This window comes from Sturnus vulgaris, unplaced genomic scaffold, assembly GCF_052056855.1.
Source record: "Sturnus vulgaris isolate bStuVul1 unplaced genomic scaffold, bStuVul1.hap1 Scaffold_384, whole genome shotgun sequence".
Classification (NCBI taxonomy): domain Eukaryota; kingdom Metazoa; phylum Chordata; class Aves; order Passeriformes; family Sturnidae; genus Sturnus; species Sturnus vulgaris.
Window position 1 is genome coordinate 520,946 of NW_028276434.1, and position 9,148 is coordinate 530,093.

The window sequence follows — 9,148 nt, forward strand, 5'->3', positions numbered from 1 at the left end:
CAAGCCTTGATCTGATATTCTAATTGCAGACAGGAATTGTGACCTCAGACTGGAATTGTGACCCTGAGCTTTGAACTGCAATTGTGATTCCATAGTGGAATTGTGACCTCTAGCCTTGCACTGCAATTGTGATTCCAAACCGGAATTTTGACCGCAGACTGGAACTGGGAACTAAAGCCTTTATCTGCAATTTAGTTTCCAAAATAGAATTGTGAGCTCAGACTGGAATTGTGACATCAAATGGACTTTTCATCCCAAACTGGAATTTTGAGCTCAAGCCTTAATCTGCAATTGTATTTCCAAACTGGAATTGTGGCCTCAGACTGGAATTGTGACTCTGATCTTTGAATTGCAATTGTGATTCCAAAGTGGAATAGTGATTATAGCCTGCACTGCAGTTGTGATTCTAAATCGGAATTGTGACCGCAGATTGGAATGGGGACATAGAAGTGGAATTGTGATTCCAATCATGTATTGTGAGCTCAGCAAGGAATTGTGATATAGAAATGAAATTGTGATTCCAAACTGGAATAGTGAGCTCAAGCCTTGATCTGCTATTGTAATTGCAAACCGGAATTGTGACCTCAGACTGGAATTGTGACCCTGAGCTTTGAACGGCAATTCTGATTCCATAGTGGAATTGTGACCTCAAGCCTTGCACTGCAATTGTGATTCCAAACTGGAATTTTGAACGCAGACTGGAATTGGGACCTCAAGCCTTGATCTGCCATTTTGATTCCAAACTGGAATTGGGAGCTCAGATTGGAATTGTGACCCTGAGCTTTGAATTACATTTCTCATTCCATAGTTGAAATGTGATATCAAGACTTGCGCTGCAATTGTGATTCCAATCGGGAATTGTGACCACAGACGGTTATTGGAACCTCAAGCCTTGATCTGCAATTTTGATTCCAAACTGGAATTGTGAACTCAGACTGGAATTGTGACCCTGAGCTTTGAACTGCAATTGTGATTCCATAGTGGAATTGTGACCTCAGACTGGAATTGTGACTGTGAGTTTTGAAATGCAATTGTGATTCCATAGTGGAATTGATACCTCTAGCCTTACACTGCAATTGTGATTCCAAACTGGAATTGTGAACGCAGACTGAAATGGTGAGCTCAAGCCTTGATCTGCAATTTTGATTCCAAACTGGAATTGTGAGCTCAGACTGGAATTGTGATATCAAATGGAATTTTGATTCCAAACTGAAATTCTGAGAACAGACTGGAATTTTGACATCAATCATTGATCGGCAATTGTGATTCCAAACAGGTATTGTGAGCTTAGAAAAAAATTCATATATAGAAATGAACTTGTGATTCCAAACTGGAATGGTGAGCTCAAGCCTTGATCTGCAATTTTGATTCCAAACTGGAATTGTGAGCTCAGACTGGAATTGTGATATCAAATGGAATTTTGATTCCAAACTGAAATTCTGAGAACAGACTGGAATTTTGACATCAATCATTGATCGGCAATTGTGATTCCAAACAGGTATTGTGAGCTCAAGCCTTGATCTGCAATTGTAATTCCAAACTGGAATTGTGGCCTCAGACTGGAATTCTGACGCTGAGCTTTGAACTGCAATTTTGATTCCATAATGCAATTGTGACCTCTAGCCATGCGCTGCAATTGTGATTCCAAACCGGAATTGTGACCGCAGATTGGAATGGGGACATAGAAGTGGAATTGTGATTCCAAACATGTATTGTGAGCTCAGCAAGGAATTGTGTTATAGAAATGAACTTGTGATTCCAAACTGGAATTGTGAGCTCAAGCGTTGATCTGCAATTGTAATTCCAAACTGGAATTGTGACCTCAGATTGGAATTGTGACCCTGAGCTTTGAACTGCAATTGTGATTCCATAGTGGAATTGTGACCTCTAGCCTTGCACTGCAATTCCCATTCCAATCCGGAATTGTGACCGCAGACTGGAATTGGGACCTCCAAGCCTTGATCTGCAATTTTGATTCCAAACTGGAATTCTGCCCTCAGTCTCTAATTGTGACATAGTAGTGAAATTGTGATTCCAATCAGGAATTGTGAGCTTAGAAAGGAATTGTGATACAGAAATGAAATTGTGATTCCAAATCGGAATTGTGACCGCAAGCCTTGCACTGCAATTGTGATTCCAAACCAGAATTGTGACCGCAGACTGTAATTGGGACCTCAAGCCTTGATCTGCAATTTTGATTCCAAACGGGAATTGTGAGCTGAGACTGGAATTGTGACATCAAATGGAATTGTGATTCCAAACTGGAATTCTGCCCTCAGTCTCTAATTGTGACATAGCAGCGGAATTGTGATTCCAATCAGGAATTGTGTGCTTAGAAAGGAATTGTGATATAGAAATGAAATTGTGATTCCAAACTGGAATTGTGAGCTCAAGCGTTGATCTGCAATTGTATTTCCAATCTGGAATTGTGACCTCACACTGGAATTGTGACCCTGAGCTTTGAACGGCAATTGTGATTCCATATCGAAATTTTGATCTCTAGCCTTGCTCTGCAATTGTGATTCCAAACCAGAATTGTGATCTCAGATTGGAATGGGGACATAGAAGTGGAATTGTGATTCCAAACATGTATTGTGAGCTCAGCAAGGAATTGTGATATAGAAATGAACTTGTGATTCCAAAATGGAATTGTGAGCTCAAGATGTGATCTGCAATTTTAAATCCAAACTGGAATTGTGACCTCAGACTGGAATTGTGACCCTGAGCTTTGAACTGCAATTGTGATTCCATAATGGAATTGTGACCTCAAGCCTTGCACGGCAATTGTGATTCCAAACCGGGATTGTGATCTCAGACTGGAATTTTTACCTCAAGCCTTGAGATGTAATTGTGATTCCAAACCGGAATTGTGACCACAGATTGGAATGGGGCCATAGAAGTGGAATTGTGATTCCAAACATGTATTGTGAGCTCAGTAAGGAATTGTGATATAGAAATGAAATTGTGATTCCAAACTGGAATTGTGAGCTCAAGCCTTGATCTGCTATTGTAATTGCAAACCGGAATTGTGACCTCAGACTGGAATTGTGACCCTGAGCTTTGAACGGCAATTCTGATTCCATAGTGGAATTGTGACCTCAAGCCTTGCACTGCAATTGTGATTCCAAACTGGAATTTTGAACGCAGACTTGAATTGGGACCTCAAGCCTTGATCTGCCATTTTGATTCCAAACTGGAATTGGGAGCTCAGATTGGAATTGTGACCCTGAGCTTTGAATTACATTTCTCATTCCATAGTTGAAATGTGATATCAAGACTTGCGCTGCAATTGTGATTCCAATCGGGAATTGTGACCACAGACGGTTATTGGAACCTCAAGCCTTGATCTGCAATTTTGATTCCAAACTGGAATTGTGAACTCAGACTGGAATTGTGACCCTGAGCTTTGAACTGCAATTGTGATTCCAAACTGGAATTGTGAACGCAGACTGAAATGGTGAGCTCAAGCCTTGATCTGCAATTTTGATTCCAAACTGGAATTGTGAGCTCAGACTGGAATTGTGATATCAAATGGAATTTTGATTCCAAACTGAAATTCTGAGAACAGACTGGAATTTTGACATCAATCATTGATCGGCAATTGTGATTCCAAACAGGTATTGTGAGCTTAGAAAAAAATTCATATATAGAAATGAACTTGTGATTCCAAACTGGAATGGTGAGCTCAAGCCTTGATCTGCAATTTTGATTCCAAACTGGAATTGTGAGCTCAGACTGGAATTGTGATATCAAATGGAATTTTGATTCCAAACTGAAATTCTGAGAACAGACTGGAATTTTGACATCAATCATTGATCGGCAATTGTGATTCCAAACAGGTATTGTGAGCTCAAGCCTTGATCTGCAATTGTAATTCCAAACTGGAATTGTGGCCTCAGACTGGAATTCTGACGTTGAGCTTTGAACTGCAATTTTGATTCCATAATGCAATTGTAACCTCTAGCCATGCGCTGCAATTGTGATTCCAAACCGGAATTGTGACCGCAGATTGGAATGGGGACATAGAAGTGGAATTGTGATTCCAAACATGTATAGTGAGCTCAGCAAGGAATTGTGTTATAGAAATGAACTTGTGATTCCAAACTGGAATAGTGAGCTCAAGCGTTGATCTGCAATTGTAATTCCAAACTGGAATTGTGACCTCAGACTGGAATTGTGACCCTGAGCTTTGAACTGCAATTTTGATTCCATAGTGGAATTGTGACCTCTAGCCTTGCACTGCAATTGTGATTCCAAACCGGAATTGTCACCGCAGACTGGAATTGGGACCTCAAGCCTTGATCTGCAATTTTGATTCCAAACTGGAATTGTGAGCTCAGACTGGAATTGTGACATCAAATAGAATTGTGATTCCAAACTGGAATTCTGCCCTCAGTCTCTAATTGTGACATAGTAGAGGAATTGTGATTCCAATCAGGAACTGTGAGTTTAGAAAGGAATTGTGATATAGAAATGAAATTGTGATTCCAAACTGGAATTGTGACCTCAAGCCTTGCACTGCAATTGTGATTCCAAACCGGAATTGTGACCGCAAACTCTGATTGGGACCTCAAGCCTTGATCTGTAATTGTGATTCCAAACTGGAATTGTGAGCTCAGACTGGAATTGTGACCCTGAGCTTTGAACTGCATTTCTGATTCCATACTGGAAATGTGACATCTATCCTTGCACTGCAATTGTGATTCCAGTTGGGAATTGTGACCGCAGACTGTAATTGGAATCTCAAGCCTTGATGTGCAATTTTGATTCAAAACTGGAATTGTGAGCTCACACTGGAATTGTGACATCAAATGGAATTGTGATTCCAAACTGGAATTCTGCCCTCAGTCTCTAATTGTGACATAATAGAGGAATTGTGATTCCAATCAGGAATTGTGAGCTTAGAAAAGAATTGTGATATGGAAATGAAATTGTGATTCCAAACTGGAATTGTGAGCTCAAGCCTTGATCTGCAATTGTAATTCCATACTAGAATTGTGACCTCAGACTGGAATTGTGACCCTGAGCTTTGAACTGCAATTGTGATTCCATATCGAAATTTTGATATCTAGCCTTGCACTGCAATTGTGATTCCAAACCAGAATTGTGATCTCAGATTGGAATGGGGACATAGAAGTGGAATTGTGATTCCAAACATGTATTGTGAGCTCAGCAAGGAATTGTGATATAGAAATGAACTTGTGATTCCAAAATGGAATTGTGAGCTCAAGATGTGATCTGCAATTGTAAATCCAAACTGGAATTGTGACCTCAGACTGGAATTGTGACCCTGAGCTTTGAACTGCAATTGTGATTCCATAATGGAATTGTGACCTCAAGCCTTGCACGGCAATTGTGATTCCAAACCGGGATTGTGATCTCAGACTGGAATTTTTACCTCAATCCTTGAGATGTAATTGTGATTCCAAACTGGAATTGTGAGCTCAGACTGAAATTATGACATAACATGGAATTGTGATTCCAAACCGGAATTGTGACCACAGATTGGAATGGGGACATAGAAGTGGAATTGTGATTCCAAACATGTATTGTGAGCTCAGTAAGGAATTGTGATATAGAAATGAAATTGTGATTCCAAACTGGAATTGTGAGCTCAAGCCTTGATCTGCTATTGTAATTGCAAACCGGAATTGTGTCCTCAGACTGGAATTGTGACCCTGAGCTTTGAATTACATTTCTCATTCCATAGTTGAAATGTGATATCAAGACTTGCGCTGCAATTGTGATTCCAATTCTGAATTGTGACTGCAGACGGTAATTGGAACCTCAAGCCTTGAAGTGCAATTTTGATTCCAAACTGGAATTGTGAGCTCAGACTGGAACTGTGACATCAAATGGAATTGTGATTCCAAACTGCAATTCTGCCCTCAGTCTCTAATTGTGACATAGTAGAGGAATTGTGATTCCAATCAGGAATTGTGAGCTTAGAAAGGAATTGTGATATAGAAATGAAACTGTGATTCCAAACTGGAATTGTGAGCTCAAGCGTTGATCTGCAATTGTAATTCCAAACTGGAATTGTGACCTCAGACTGGAATTGTGACCCTTAGCTTTGAATTGCATTTCTGAATGCATAGTGGAAATGTGACATCTAGCCTTTCACTGCAGTTGTGATTCCAAACCGGAATTTTGAGCTCAGACTGGAATTGGGACCACAAGCCTTGATCTGCAATTTTGATTCCAAACTGGAATTGTGAGCTCAGACGGGAATTGTGACATCAAATGGAATTGTGATTCCAAACTGCAATTCTGCCCTCAGTCTCTAATTGTGGCATAGTAGAGGAATTGTGATTCCAATCAGGAACTGTGAGCTTAGAATGGAATTGTGATATAGAAATGAAACTGTGATTCCAAACTGGAATTGTGAGCTCAAGCGTTGATCTACAATTCTAATTCCAAACTGGAACTGTGACCTCAGACTGGAATTGTGACACTGAGCCTTGAACTGCAATTGTGATTCCATAGCCAAATTGTGACCTCTAGCCTTGCACTGCAATTGTGATTCCAAACCGGAATTGTGACCGCAGACTGGAATTGGGACCTCAAGCCTTGAAATATAATTTTGATTCCAAATTGGAATTGAGAGCTCAGACTGGAATTGTGACATCAAATGGACTTTTCATTCCAAACTGGAATTCTGAGATCAGATTGGAATTTTGACATCAATCAATGATCGGCAATTGTGATTCCAAAGAGGTATTGTGAGCTTAGAAAAAAATTGTGATATAGAAATGAACTTGTGATTCCAAACTGGAATTGTGAGCTCAAGCCTTGATCTGCAATTGTAATTCCAAACTGGAATTGTGACCTCAGACTGGAATTGGGACCTCAAGCATTTATCTGCAATTTTTATACCATAGTGGAATTACGACCGCTAGCCTTGCACTGCAATTGTGATTCCAAACCGGAATTGTGACCTCAGGCTGTATTTGGTACCTCAAGTCTTGATGTGCAATTTTTATTCCAAACTGGAATTGTGAGCTCAGACTGGAATTGTGACATAAAATGGAATTGTGATTCCAAACTGGAATTGTGAGCTCAAGCCTTGATCTGATATTCTAATTGCAGACAGGAATTGTGACCTCAGACTGGAATTGTGACCCTGAGCTTTGAACTGCAATTGTGATTCCATAGTGGAATTGTGACCTCTAGCCTTGCACTGCAATTGTGATTCCAAACCGGAATTTTGACCGCAGACTGGAACTGGGAACTAAAGCCTTTATCTGCAATTTAGTTTCCAAAATAGAATTGTGAGCTCAGACTGGAATTGTGACATCAAATGGACTTTTCATCCCAAACTGGAATTTTGAGCTCAAGCCTTAATCTGCAATTGTATTTCCAAACTGGAATTGTGGCCTCAGACTGGAATTGTGACTCTGATCTTTGAATTGCAATTGTGATTCCATAGTGGAATAGTGATTATAGCCTGCACTGCAGTTGTGATTCTAAATCGGAATTGTGACCGCAGATTGGAATGGGGACATAGAAGTGGAATTGTGATTCCAATCATGTATTGTGAGCTCAGCAAGGAATTGTGATATAGAAATGAAATTGTGATTCCAAACTGGAATAGTGAGCTCAAGCCTTGATCTGCTATTGTAATTGCAAACCGGAATTGTGACCTCAGACTGGAATTGTGACCCTGAGCTTTGAACGGCAATTCTGATTCCATAGTGGAATTGTGACCTCAAGCCTTGCACTGCAATTGTGATTCCAAACTGGAATTTTGAACGCAGACTGGAATTGGGACCTCAAGCCTTGATCTGCCATTTTGATTCCAAACTGGAATTGGGAGCTCAGATTGGAATTGTGACCCTGAGCTTTGAATTACATTTCTCATTCCATAGTTGAAATGTGATATCAAGACTTGCGCTGCAATTGTGATTCGAATCGGGAATTGTGACCACAGACGGTTATTGGAACCTCAAGCCTTGATCTGCAATTTTGATTCCAAACTGGAATTGTGAACTCAGACTGGAATTGTGACCCTGAGCTTTGAACTGCAATTGTGATTCCATAGTGGAATTGTGACCTCAGACTGGAATTGTGACTGTGAGTTTTGAAATGCAATTGTGATTCCATAGTGGAATTGATACCTCTAGCCTTACACTGCAATTGTGATTCCAAACTGGAATTGTGAACGCAGACTGAAATGGTGAGCTCAAGCCTTGATCTGCAATTTTGATTCCAAACTGGAATTGTGAGCTCAGACTGGAATTGTGATATCAAATGGAATTTTGATTCCAAACTGAAATTCTGAGAACAGACTGGAATTTTGACATCAATCATTGATCGGCAATTGTGATTCCAAACAGGTATTGTGAGCTTAGAAAAAAATTCATATATAGAAATGAACTTGTGATTCCAAACTGGAATGGTGAGCTCAAGCCTTGATCTGCAATTTTGATTCCAAACTGGAATTGTGAGCTCAGACTGGAATTGTGATATCAAATGGAATTTTGATTCCAAACTGAAATTCTGAGAACAGACTGGAATTTTGACATCAATCATTGATCGGCAATTGTGATTCCAAACAGGTATTGTGAGCTCAAGCCTTGATCTGCAATTGTAATTCCAAACTGGAATTGTGGCCTCAGACTGGAATTCTGACGCTGAGCTTTGAACTGCAATTTTGATTCCATAATGCAATTGTGACCTCTAGCCATGCGCTGCAATTGTGATTCCAAACCGGAATTGTGACCGCAGATTGGAATGGGGACATAGAAGTGGAATTGTGATTCCAAACATGTATTGTGAGCTCAGCAAGGAATTGTGTTATAGAAATGAACTTGTGATTCCAAACTGGAATTGTGAGCTCAAGCGTTGATCTGCAATTGTAATTCCAAACTGGAATTGTGACCTCAGATTGGAATTGTGACCCTGAGCTTTGAACTGCAATTGTGATTCCATAGTGGAATTGTGACCTCTAGCCTTGCACTGCAATTCCCATTCCAATCCGGAATTGTGACCGCAGACTGGAATTGGGACCTCCAAGCCTTGATCTGCAATTTTGATTCCAAACTGGAATTCTGCCCTCAGTCTCTAATTGTGACATAGTAGTGAAATTGTGATTCCAATCAGGAATTGTGAGCTTAGAAAGGAATTGTGATACAGAAATGAAATTGTG